A 14,839-nucleotide genomic window follows, 5' to 3' on the forward strand; every position below is an offset into this window, starting at 1 on the left:
AGGTTTCACAGAAAGTCCTAGTATTTACAGTCAAGCACTCAAGAGACAACTAGACAACATTCACATGCCGACTGACACTGCCCTGCTCCAGTATGTCGATGATCTACTGATCACAGCCCGTTCTGAACGTGCTTGCGAGCGAGCATCCCTTACAGTTTTGTATTTCCTAGCCGAGATGGGGCACAAGGTGTCCCCTTCTAAGCTTCAATTCTGTGTCCAGCAAGTGGTATACTTAGGACACTTGCTGTCCAAGAGGGGTAGGCAGTTGACACCAGACCGTATCCAGTTAATAGCGAGTCTTCCTCAACCCAAGACACAGAAGGAGGTACGTGCTTTTATCGGCCTCACTTCTTACTGCAGACAATGGATTCCTCAGTATGCATTTCTAGCCAAACCACTGATACAGTTAACGACACAGGAGGCAGCCGTATCGACTGTCCTCCCTTGGACATCTGAACATACACTTAGTTTCAACGAGTTAAAGAAAGCTTTATGCCAAGCTCCAGTTCTAGCCACACCGAACTACAGTAAGCCTTTTACACTTTTTGTCACAGAACGTGAAGGTACAGCATTATCTGTTCTCACACAAGATCAAGCAGGACAATACAAGCCATGTGCTTATTTTTCGAGCACATTAGATCCAGTCGCCCAGGCGTTGCCTGCGTGCCTCAAGTCAGTTGCAGCCACAGCACTAGCTATTAGGCAAAGTGATTCCATAGTTTTAGGACACTCCCTGACAGTACAGGTTCCACACTCAGTAGAAGTTCTTCTAAATCGAACACAAACTCAGCACTTGACAATTGCACGTTTAACAGGTTATGAATTGACACTGTTCCAGCCACACATAGAAATCAGACGCTGCAACATCCTGAACCCTGCTACACTGTTACCATCAGTTAATTCAAATTCTGCCACACATGACTGTGTGGAAGTAGTTAACATTACGACAAAACCAAGGCAAGATCTGACAGATATTCCGTTACCAGATCCCGACCTGACACTTTATGTGGATGGTTCATGTATGAGAACTAGTACAGGAGAACTAGTCGCCGCGTATGCAGTGACTACTGACACTGAAGTTATTGAGACACACCGCATTGACACTCTGTCCGCTCAAGCAGCAGAGCTAGTTGCTCTGACACAAGCCTGTATACATGCCAAGAACCTGAAAGTTAATGTTTATACAGATTCACGTTACGCATTTGGAGTTGTACACGACTTCGGAGTGCTCTGGCAGGAGAGAGGTTTCATGACTTCTCATGGAACCAAGATTCAGCATGGTCTCCTTATTCAAGCTCTGTTAGATGCCATACATTTACCGACATCTATCGCTATCATGAAGTGCAAAGCACATACGAAGGTCACTGACATTATTTCCCAGGGTAATGATCTAGCAGATCGCACAGCCAAGCTTACAGCACAGACTCCAGACATTCCAGTTAACATGACACATACTCCAGATCCGACTACATGTATGATAGTTAAGGACCCTACACAAGATGTCATAGATATCCAGTTACATGCTACTCCCGATGAAATCAAGAAATGGTACGAACAAGGAGGGATCCAGACAGATCAAGGATGGTTAACGAAGGGTAGAGCCACATGGTTTCTCCCCGACTCTATGGTTCAAGTCATTATTAATACCGCACATAGTCCAGCACATTTAGGAGAAAAAGCTATGTTAGATAGTATCCAGAACATTTGGTTCAACAAGCATTTACGAGCTGCAGCCAAGCAGAAAGTCCGTACCTGTATGATATGTTGTCAGTTTAATCCAGGTAAAAGTGTCCCGGTGGAACAAGGTGGTTTCCAGCCCCCTGACCACCCTTTTGAAGTCCTCCAGATGGATTATATTCAGATGGAGCGATGTCGAGGTTTCAAGTATGTCCTTGTAGTTGTATGCGCTTTGTCCAGGTGGACAGAAGCATATCCAGTCCCAGATTACACAGCCGCGACCACTGCCAAGCAGTTGGTTCGTGAGTTCTTCCCCCGTTATGGACTCCCTAGAGTCGTATATTCTGACAACGGTCAGCCATTCTCATCTGAACTCATGAAGCATGTTTCCCTTTTGCTAGGGTACCAGTGGAAGTTCCATTGTGTACGCCATCCTGAAGCAGCCGGTCTTGTAGAGAGACATAACCAGACTCTGAAAATCCGTATTGCAAAAGTGTGTAAAGAAAAAGGTGTGGACTGGCTAGTAGCTCTACCAGTCGCTTTATTTTATATGCGCATGGTCGCACATTCCAGATCAGGTCTGTCCCCGTATGAGGTCGTTTTCGGCCGCCCCCCTAACATGTGGGGTACTCCTAGACCCCGAAGTATTACCGATGTTTCAAGTAATATGCTGACAGATTACCTAGCTTCCTTGATGTCTGCCCTCAACTCATGTCGTTCACAGGTTGCCGCCGCATTTCCAGACAATACCGAGGTGGCACCGCATGAAATCGTTCCAGGATCCATGGTGATGGTCCGCAACTTTGACAGATCAAGTCCGCTGGAGCCTCGATGGAAAGAGCCCCGACAGGTCCTCCTCACTACCCGTACAGCCGTGAAGTTGGAAGGACGCAAAGGCTGGGTACACCTTTCTCATGTTAAACTTTTTAATGGACTGAAACTCGCCTTAAAGAACATTTCCCAGGATTCAAAGGATTGCCAGAATATTGTTCTCAAGGACTGTCCCGCAAAAGACATTGTTACAACCCCTCCCCTGTTAGAGAAAACTCCGCAGCAGGAGTATAAACAGAAACTACGGTCTAGTAAACTAAGTCAGCCAGTTTGATTGTCTAAGTCCTCCCCTAGGTGAAACGGTTAGACTGTTTCTGACATGTATAAAATAGACCCTCATAGTGAGAGAGTTAGTCAAAACTCAATTCGATGTATCGTTTTTCTATGTTTCATATTATTTTTCAGCATTATGATTTCCTGCACCAGTTATGCATTTTACCTATGTTTCCCAGTTCCACATGTAAATAAGTCTGCTAATGCTACAGCAGAACACACATTTAGTGATCTGCCTCCTCATGAACTGTCCTACCGCCTCGCTATGCGTAATAACTCATTTATCCGTATGTTACATTACTCACACCAGACCAGCAATGCCACTAATTGTTGGGTGTGTGGTCGACTCCCCCCTTTCCAGACACCGAAGGGAGTTCTGCCACTTTTTCCTTATCCATTCTCACATAATGGTTCGTGTGGAGCATGGTCCACGTTAACGTCATCCTCAACAGATATGTTTTTTCTTAACAGTACATGTTTCCCAGACAAGCAAGGTCTCCCCCACAGAACCGGGTTAGATCTAGAAAATGAAGTGTATAATTTAGGTAATTATTCGTCGAATTTTATGGTCCTGAATGTTCAGTCTGTTACTACTCCAGACTTACCTGCTATTTCAGTACTACCAGTCAAAGGCGAATTATGTGTCCGAAATAATGGTTCCGTACATGTAGGACATAGTGATTGTACTACTATTGTCAAGTATAGTGACAGTGGGAAATCTATTTTCAAAGCTTCACGTCATTCTTATTTTATTTGTGGTCAAACTGCATATGTCCGTCTGCCCCTCGATTGGGAGGGAACCTGTTACATTGCCTTCCTACTGCCACCTGTTTTCCTAGCCCCACCTGATTATCATAGAAACACACATCTAGTACACATTAGACATAGAAGGGAGTCCCCAATTGTCGATTATACTGAAACTACTCTAGAACAATATACCGATTTCAATAAAGGTTTCTTCTTCTTTATAGGCCCTGTCCAGAATAGTAAGTTAATCCGTAGATTAACCAGAACCCTTGAAGCTGTAGTAAATGAGACTGCCTCTGCTCTAGGTAACTTAACTGAAGAACAATCTGCTATGAGATTTGTCGTTTTACAGAATCGTCTCGTCCTTGACGTCATACTGGCTGATAGGGGCGGGGCCTGTAGAGTCATCGGATCTAGTTGCTGCATTTTCATTCCAAATAACGCGCCGTCTGTTTATTCAGCTATAACCAGACTCCATAAAATTGCCCATCTGATACACCAAGATCCAGGCACCTGGACATGGTCCGGTTGGTTCTGGAGTATAATTTCCGCATGGGGATGGAAAATATTGTCCTTTCTAGGTATTGCAGTAGCGATCATATTCAGCTGCTGCCTCTGTATACAATGTGGCCCTGCGATTTGCGGCATTTGTGCTACCTCTTGTATTCCTAGTCCCAAGCCCCGTTCTAAATCCCGTTCCAGGATAATTCGAGACGAGCAAATGATACTGTATGAAATGATAGATGGTATCATGAATATTGATGTTTCCTGATGGAAACGTAGTGACAAGGAGGGAATGTGGAAAAGTAAATTTTGCCATGTTCTGTGTCCCTACGTGTCATCCATCATATGTTATGTGTGCATGATTAAATATGCTTATGTTATTCCCCATGTTCGATTAATGACGCAATTACAGTTGTGTCCACCTCTAATATGCTAGTTTCCAGTTCTCGTGAATACTACGAATATCAGGCCTATGTAAAGCCACGTTGCCACGTTTCTCAGTGTGCACGTTATTCCATTATAAAGTCCCCGTTTCTAGGCCTCAAAAGGGCCTGGACACCAGATTCAGCTCCTGTCTCCTGAAACCTCGCTGAGGAGCGATACAGCCCCCACCTGTATCCTCGACCCTTCACTTACTTCCTGCCTCGCAGTGCCCGGCCCAGCCTGGCTCAGTCTTTGAGTCTGCCAAGAGTATGTTATAGTTCCAGTTATCAGTTCAGTCCTCCTTCTCTGCATTCCTAAGCTACTGAATTGCATCAATAGTTTCCGTCATTGTCTAGCCTTCACATCTCCACGTTAGAGAAATACTGCATTTAATGGTCATTTAATATTCTTCATCACGCACTACATGTAGAATAATGCATGGTCCAGTCTCAGAATCAAGTTAGCCTTTCCCCTCCTGACTTCTAGTTTACATCAACATGTTCTCTAAACATCAGATACTAGATACTGTTTAGGTACATGTCGCCCTGACTCTCCAGACTTCAGTCTCTGCTCCTAGCACAGAGTTCATAGCCCCCAGCTTCTCCTAGTAACACGTCATTGCTAGTTTGCGCGCACCATCAGGTTAGAGGTCCCGGCTCCTTAGGTAGCCCCCTCCATGGTTTCCGCCCCATTCATGACATATTCTGTTACGTTTGCATCACATGTCTATGTATACGCCCAGTTACACCTACTTTTGCCCTTATCTTTCGCGACTGCTACGCGTCACACCTACTGCTCCACCCACTGCTACGCCTACTGCAATGTAATGCTATGTGTTTGCGTTATGTATATATGCTCATGTATTATTATTAAAAGCCAGCGCGCTCATCCCAGATCCAGCCCCAGCAGCTGCTGGGCCCTGTCACCCTGTCATCCTATTCCTATGCAGGTTGTCCTGTTCCTGTCCTTATGCTGTATTAAACCTGCAAAACTCCTACTACCTCGAATCTTGACTCTTATTTATTGAGCTATCTGTTATGATATATGTCTAGTCAAAAATAGGGTATTATTTATTTATTTACCACAATGGGGTGGTTTGAGGCGGAGTGGATCTGGGGCCCTAGGGGTGAAAGATGGATATACCATATTTGTTATTGAGGACGATTCATTGATGATTGTCTCCTGATCTGGAGAGGGACCGCATTGGAACTTCAAGCTTTTTTTGATCATTTGAACACTAATGATGTTAACATGTCGTTTACAACATTCTACAATACACAACATTTGACCTTTTTGGATATAGAGTTATTTGTAGAAGGGGACAGACTATGTAGTCGTGTGTTTCATAAAGAGACTAGTTGTAATGCACTCTTACATGCAGACAGTTTCCACCCGAGGAGCCAAATTAATGCAATTCCTTATGAAGAGATGCTTAGAGCCCGGAGGAATTGTTCACAAGATTTTGACTTTGAATATAACTTGAAAGATATGGCTAATAGATTTATTAACAGGGGTTATAACAAGAAAATTATTACTCAGGCCATGTTAAAGGCTAAGAAAATAAAGAGAGAAGATACATTGAAACTAAGGAAAGTAAAGACCAGAGAATTACACTCACAAAAGATTAGGCTTGTTACTAGCTTTGGTACAGGCAGTCATAAATTGTATTCAATTATGGATAAATACTGGCATTTGCTTAGAAATGATAAGGATATTTTACCTTTTCTTACAGATAGACCATCTTTAACATTCAGGAAGGGTATTACGTTGGCAAATATTGTTAGCCCAAGTTACCCGAGACCGTTATCTAAAGATAACTGGTTAACCAATACGTTGACAGGGTTCTACTATTGTGGAAAATGCAGTTCATGCAGATGGGCTATTAAAAAGATTAAATATTTTGAATATAATAATACAGGTGAATACAGTATCAAATCATTCATTACTTGTGACACTATGTTTGTTGTTTATGTCATAGTGTGTACCTGTAACAAGACTTATGTAGGAAGTACTGTGAGAAGACTGAGAGACAGAATGATGGAACATTTTCGGGCACCTAAAAACGGGGACACGAGGTATCCTATTGCAGCCCATCTAGTCCAGAATTGTCAAGAACCAGAGAAACATAGATTTATGTATCATGGGATAGAACATGTTGTTATGGATAGTAGAGGCGGCAATAGGGTTCTTAAATTGAGACGTGTTGAGGCAAGATGGATTATGAAACTTAGGGCAGTTGAAGATGGCCTTAATTTGGACTCTGAGCTCCAATATTTCTTAGGGGAATGAGGGGACCACCTATTTGAATTAATAAACTGCATTCATACATGTACTGTTGATCTTGTTTTAACCAATGTTTTTAGATCACGCAACTAAGGGATATCTTATCCTGTGTATTATTGGTGTATTATACTTAATGTGAGGATAACATTTGTTGCATTATAATGCTTGATGTTTTTATATTTCATGGATATATATTTCATTTATTGAATTGCCTGTAAGCATTGTACATTTGCCTTTTGTGAGATGGGGTAATTCCTCACAAACACTGTGTTGTTATGAGGATTAATGATTATTACTGTGACCAATATTTACCTTATGAGTCTAATTCACTTTTCCTTTTATGCCCTTCACCTTGGTGTTTTGAACCTCTCATATTTATGAAGAAATTTGAGTTTTTGAACGATTTGGGAGAGTCTTGGATATTGGTATACCTGGCATTGACCTTAATAGTGAATTGACATTAAGGAGTAACTTAAAATTGTGGGTGAGTGGTTTAATATCAGGTTGGGAATCTTGAGGTTGCCGGTTCGAGTGTGCTATGAATAACAAATATATTTTCATATTTTCTTTTAATTTGCTTATATTTTTATTTACACAGTTTCATACTCCTTTAATTTTGAGAATTGTTGAAATTATTTGTGAAGTATCGATTTATATACCAGCGAGTAGATAACTCACTACCTTATCGAATATATTGTTAACCCTGGTGGCTGTTGTTCGATAGAAACTAGAGAGAGGACTATGTGTCCATCCATTGAATTAATGCAGTCCTGGTGGCTGTTGTTTGATTGAGACTAAAGAGAGGACTACTTATCCATCCCAAGGTTGTCCGATAAGTTAAGAAATTTAGTGTATTCGTAAGTTCGTCGAATAAATTAACTGGAAATATACATGCTACGTGCGTACGGGAATAACTGGGTGAATTTAAATCTGTTACGAATTTTGGTTTTGATACAGCCAAGAGATGTTAGATGAGGCTTGTTTTTTCGTACATTATTTTTCAAGATGCTGGAATTTATTATTTCATATTACCGATAAAAGAGAAGGTCTTGTGCATGTAATATTTATAGTGTGGATAATGCTCAACATGGCGCCTCCCGTTTCTCGAGTAGAAGCGGTTGTAATAAAAAGATGGCGCTTGAGGACAACGTGTGCCCGTGATCGCAGGACTGTTTGTGCTTTGAGATAGGCAAGTATGGACATCGAGGGGAGGATTAATTTACAGATATAGTTTTGGTTTGTAATTATATTATTGTTTTCCTTGCAGCTACATGTACTCGTGTATCTGGATATGTCGTATGGACGAGTCACTAATATGAGTGTAAAATTGGAGATTGGATATTAACGCTTTGCGTATTATACAGATGAAGTGAGGCAACTCTCTTTAACTGTTTTGATTTGAGTAGAATTATAATAATCTAAATACTTAAGGTAGTCGGGAGGCAACATATAATGAATTCGGAATTTGGGTTGCATTGGAGCTGAGGTTAATAAAATAATGATTTCGCAGATATATTGTTTCAAGTTTTAGGAGATACAGTGACATTAATTTAATATGAGGTGTTGCGGTTATACATTTGCTGTTAATTTGGGCATGTATTACGATTTATTCTACCAGTTTTGATCAGGCCGGTGTACCTTTGTTCCAGACTCTTTCAGACTCGTATTTGTTTTTGAATTGATCTACTATATGTCCAGGGATGGACTTGATATTATTTAAGGTAATTACTACATATACAGGTAATCTTATCTATTGGTACTGGGATCCTTTTGGACTTTTCATTACAGTACACCTTTCAATTTCGGTGTGGCTCGAGTAGAGATTTATTTAAATCTATTCCTGTCTTTATTGAATTCCACTTATTAATTTGCACAGAGGGTGACTAGGTATCCTATGCGTCTCTCTGATTTGTTTAAATCTTTCTTTCTTTTGGTGATGGTGTATTAAGAGTTCAGTACATGAGATAATTATTGATATAGTTTCTTAATTTTCTGGGTTGCAGCCCTGATGAAGTCAATTGATGCATGTATTAAGCATATGACGAAACACGTGTTGGCTGCGAAAGAATTTGTTTTGGAGAACGACTATTAAAAAACTGGCTGCGAAAGAACTTGTTTTGGAAAACGATTATTAAACTACTTTGGACAACTTATCAAGTTGGATTTGTGGATTCCTATACAACAGTGGATCTACCATCTTTTGATATTCTTTGACTATCAACTAAAGGAGAACTTTAAAGACATTACTTCTGCACTTAATAATTATCTGATACATGAATATACGTATTGTGGTTTGTATTGTTGTGGAGCTCAGGGAGTAACTAGTGATGTTGCATGACAAACTCTGAATTTTCATTCAGGGTTTCTTTGGAATAGAGTGGTAACCTATTCCTTTCTCTCTTGGAGTTCACGGTAATCATATTTCATGATATATTGTTTTACATCCAGCTGTGCGCCAGATTTATGACCTGGTTACCATTTTTGTGATTCTCCAAGCCCTGACCTGTGCTTTCCTCAGCCACGCCCTCCACACAAACGGCACCCAGCCGGGGTGGACCGGGGCCGGTGAGTCAGCTAGGAAGTCAGGAAACACAGGTACAAGGTTGTCCCAGTGCTCTATTACCTTGGTGTGTATTAATAACAGCTTTCGCTTTGCTCAGTTAAAAAACGGCGATTTTAAAAACAGCGTGTCAGCGCGCGCCTCTTACTGCTAGTTCAGAGGTCTCCGACACATCGACCTATCCCTAAATATTAGATGCCACAACTTTAGAATTTGGATGAGTGTGCCTGTGCACTGATTGATGTGGACAAAGACAAAATGAAGGAGTTGAAATTGGATAATAAATTCAAAGCTGTTCCGACCAGGGGCCCTCAAAATATGTTCAGCTCGGGCCCCCAAAATCCTTAGGATGTCCCTGGTCATTAAAGATAGCACTCTGCAGTCCTCACCGGCCCTCTTATAGCACCTAGAACTGTGTCGGCTGCACTGGCCCAGTGCTTAATTTGTGAAAAAATAAGTACCAGTGCTCTCATCAAGAGGCCAGTGCAGTTTTCACCACACATATACCCTGCAATGGTCCCGGTGATAGTAACAACACAACTAATAACTAGCACACTCATACAAGTGTGACAATTCGGACTATTTCAAGTCTCTAAACCTATAAGAATGGCTTGGGAGGCAGGAAATAGTCATTTTTAATGGATTTTGAATTAATAATTAACTCATTAATTATTGCGGTCGTCTCTAAATGTGCCTAACAGTGCCACCTTGTGGCATCATGTCTGGCAAGTTCTGGTGCTGATGCTGACAATTAAGTGCTGGTGCCCAGCACCTGGAAACCACCGGCTCAAATTAAGCACTGACTGCCCCCCTCTCTGAGAGAATACTGCGCACTGCTCACTCAGCATCACACAGCCCACAGTTTGGTGGCTTGCTCTGCAGCTGACCTGGACAGCAGCCAGCCTTCTTTGTGTCAGGGGCACGCTTTGCAGAACTGTGTGCAAGGGTGAAACAGCCCGGGCCTCCACGTGGTTTGCTCTGCTGTTAGAGTTTTGCTGGGTTGCGCAGTTTAACTGCTTGCATTGTTCTGTTACTGTATTTCACCCGTGCTGAGAAGAATAGTGGCAAGTATTCGCTTATGTTGTGTCTGGGAGTGATCCATTGACCACGCTTTGCTTAGACAAATTAATAGCCAGACAGAATGGCCTTCTGAAACTAGACAATGCAGTTATTTTGTTGTTCAATACAATACTCTTAATTTTGATAAAAGATGCACACAAAAAAAACAGTAATAATATAAAATAATATACCACACTTAGAAAAAATCAAAACATTTCAAAAGCTGTTCATTGTCTGAAAAAGCAAACAAACAACAAAAAAATTAAGAGCAAGATATCACAAAATAACAACCCTTTTCTAATATTATTACAATATAGATTAGGGCTTTAAAATCAAATAAATGTTAACAATTAAGTTCATTTGGGTTGGGAAACTCCACCAATGTTCCTCCTCACATGCCCCATCCTCATTAAATATCATGAAACTGCAAACACCATAAAGGTAGTCCAATCAGTCTGCAAAATTCTGCATTCCTCCTCATGCCTGGTGCCTTGAGAGCAAGACCTATCTGGCCCAGCCTACCAAGAGCAGGAATGGAGGCTTTGCAAATGAAGAACACTCATCACAAGCATTATAAGACATTTATTTAGGGAGGGTCTTAGCCGCAGCACACTTGTTAGGCATTTGCACTGTGCTCCTCTAAATTAAGACCCCAAGTCTACTCAATAGATGTAGATCAGAACAGATACTGCAAATATTATGTAGAAGCATTTTGCCGTGAAATATGATAAAAGGATATACGAGAGAAACCACTCTGTGGTCCTCCCTAGTAGCACATCCTCGGTGCTCATTTTTTTCCCATTGAGCCTGTTTATAAGTTCTCACATATTGATAGATAGGTATATAGGTATATAAAGTTGATGTGAAAACATGATTTATCCAAGATCAACCAATTTGGTTAGGAAAGCCGAGTTTCCAATGCAAGGCTGCTTGCCACAAGGCCCCCAGCTTTTCCAATATTTCACGTTTTTGTGGACAGACCGTTAGAATAGGGGTTGTCTGCACCAGGATAATACCTAATATTTAGGTTTGGTTGACAACCTCATTAATTGGGCAAATCCTGCCCAGCCCTGAAGACAGTACCGGTATTTCAGTATGTTAATAGAAACTGATGCAGTAATAGACAGTTATGGCAAGAAGGTCAAACCAGGCCCAGTTGATTTTTTTCAAAGTTTCACATTACGAAGAATCGGGTGAACTTTGCAAGCTTCATCACCTCTTTGAAACTTTTTTTTGCCAGTGCAGTTGATTTCGCTGCACTAAGCGGGCAAGAAACGGGCATACAATCAGCAATCAGGCTGTGGCCATAACATCCAGAGAATTACAAATTATCGGATTTGCTGTGGAGGAGTTCTTTGACTCTGGCAAATGTCTGCCCATTTTTTGTGTGTAAATGTACTGAATATGTGTTTGTAGTTATATGTATGATAAGACACAATGTATTTGTTTTGCACTGTTTTGTATTAATGTAGCATCCTGTTTAGTAGATGATGCGTTCGTTTTGTGATTAAAATCATAAATCTTAAAAAAAAAAACAAGAAATAAAAGGCAAAAATCATTGCCAAGATAAACGTATTAATTTTTGTTTATCTTACTTCATATCAAAAATATGTTTGAAGCGATTTTGAGGCTTAGGTTAATTTTTCTATTTTTCGATTGCCCATGGAATGAGCCACATCAGGCACAACAATTAGGTCTTTAATCACCTTTTTAAGAGGAGGTGTAAATGGGAAAATGGCAGAGTAGTAATTTTCTCACTGGATGACTCAACAGTTAGCAAGTGCAGTGACCTGACTGCACCTTTCTCTCTGATGACAGTTTAGAAGTACCATTGGCAAGTAATAGAGGCTATACAATATGTCAGCCTATCCTGGGCATTGAATTGGACATCTTAAAATAAGAATCTGAGTTACCAAATGTCAAGGTGGACTCTTCCATGAAAGCAGTCAGGTGAAAAGTTTACAGTGTAGCGAATTCACTCTCTACTGAAGGAAAGGGACTTTGTCACGTGGTCTTCCTAGTGCATTTATTCAACACAAGGTTCCCACATGTGATTGGGTGCCTTGAGCTGAAATATCTCTTTACTCAGCTTGACGACGGTGAGAAAGATGGCTTGAGAAATTGGGATGTATGGATTCTTGAAATAATACAGTAGGGTGTCGGTTTAGAAAGGGCAGGAGAACGCTGGAAGTCTACACCAATTATGCAGGCGGTATAGAGTTTGGGACACTTTGGCATAAATAGTGACTTGATTTTAAAGTGTTGAAAGCACTATGTGGCCTAAGGGGGTTGCAGATGCTATACAGATTCAACACGCCTGGCCTGGCGAACCCTATGCTCCACGCTATGGCTAAGACTTGGGTACAGTGCATAAGCTCTTGTAGATGGATGCCAACTTACATGATCAGTCACTTCTGTGGGGCAATATCGGCCTCCTCATTGGCGGCAGGGTGCTCAACCGGAGTGCAGGAAATCCTCTCCCTCAACCAGATGCTCACCCAGGGGACCCTCAAGTCTTTCGATGTGTTTCGTGAGGAATTCAACCTACTGCCACACCAACGGTGGAAGTACATGCAGCTGAACCACTGCCTCGCATGTCGCTTAGGTACGCAGCCCTGGGCTCTCCTCAGTGGTCACCTATCTCAAAGTGTGAGGTCGCTTCCATGGGGTGATGTCAGGCTTTTATAGCCTCTTGACCGGGCATCTGTACTCCTTGCCACTGCTGGAAAGTCTGCAGGCCCTAAGTTGGCAGAGTATGCCCAGACCTGGGTCCTTTGCTCACTCTGCCACTAGATTTAAGCTAGCCTGGCTAATGAGGGGTGTTACCCCGAAACCGGTCCCAGGATGCTTGTTAGCAGTCCAGGGAAGACCTGGCTTGGCAGTTCGGTCTGGACTGTTCCGATGAGGAGCAGGGTGAAGACTGATTTGCATATGCCTGGGTCTGAACTGGGGTGGTGAAGTGAGCTAAAGAACGATGAGGGATTCAATCCAGATCTATGACTGGGGGAGAGTCTTTGAAAAGTTTCAGCGATCCGTCCATCATCTCCTTGTGATTTCAAATGGCAGCCTCGGCTGGAATATTAGGCAGAAGACTGGGCAGATCTGGCTGACGCTCTCTGCGGCGCGGCTCCTTGCCCACTCCAACTTTTGGCATTGCGCCAACGTGTGCTGTGACCTGGTGGAAATGCTAAGTGACTGCCCAGCAGTTTGTTCTTGCTCCATGTTGAGCAAGACCCTAGCAATCTCAGTGCTGCTCATGAGCCCTCTGATCCTACAACATGTTTCTACGGACTTCCCAGACCTCTCCCACCCTGAATGTCGGCTGCTCCATACAACACTCGAAACAACAAAGAAATGTGTTCTCAGGCACTGCACTCCCCCCTCTTACCCACACAGGAGGAATTGCTCATGGAAATATTTGAGACTGTCTCAAACGAACAGATCATTTGTAACCTACAAGATGAGGCTCAGACCTTCCTTCACTTATGGGCTTCCTTCCTGCGCACAAATGACCATTGATAGCTGCTGAGAAATCTGGTGGAGCCCTTTGGCCTTCCGGAGTCTCTCCAGGCTCCAGGCCCTGCGCACCGTACTTAGGATGGGTACCTTCGCATCACGGGGATGGCCCCTGCTTGGTCCTTCACCTCCCCACACTCCCCACACCCTTATAGGCCCCTTTGGGCTTGTTATGGGTCACTTACCCTTTCCTCCCACCTCTCCCGTTTTTCTATCTTTCTGCTCCCTTCATCCTTCCATCTCTATCTCTTCTCCCTATTTTTCCCCTTCTCCATCTTCTAACTCCCCCTTCCCCGGGGCTGAGCCACCACTAGATTTTTCTCCCCTCTCCCTCTTCAACACTTCCGTATAGCATGTTCTAGTTAACATTTCATCCGGACCCTGGTTACTGTGCTGAGGCCTGTTGGCTGTACCTTGCTCGTGTGCCGTATGTGTCCTTGCACCCTTTGACTCCTGCAGGCCACCATTGTATGCTGAAGTTTATCTTCTGTTCCTTTTTTGTTCCTGCTTTGTACAGTGAATTACAATAAACACACAACAGTATGTGACTTTTACGGAAAAATGTACAGAGGGCTGCAAAAATAAGATAGATGATACTTTTTATTGTTTAAGTGAAAGAAGTTTTGAAGGCTGCCCCCTAATCCGACAAAGAGAGAACTACTTTTTCCTGGAACCTCTTGATCAATGGATCCCATCATAATCAAGTTGGGCCTGAAATGGTTGGTGCTAGGCATATATGGTGAGATCGGTGTAGCACCAGCAGTGTACAACAGGTAAGGATGGACCATGGCTATCCTGTAGTGCAACTGCGGAGTTCGTTAACTGGGCTTGGGAGAGCTAGGTGCACTGATCGAGATCAGGGTGGCTGTGATCGCCCGCAGAGCGCAGATGAGACACACAGGCAAAGTAGCTTATGGAAAAAAGGTGAAACAAATTTGGCCGATTGGCTGGCTTTGTAGCATAGAT

The sequence above is a fragment of the Lissotriton helveticus genome, chromosome 9 (genome assembly GCF_964261635.1).
Source record: "Lissotriton helveticus chromosome 9, aLisHel1.1, whole genome shotgun sequence".
Lineage (NCBI taxonomy): Eukaryota > Metazoa > Chordata > Amphibia > Caudata > Salamandridae > Lissotriton > Lissotriton helveticus.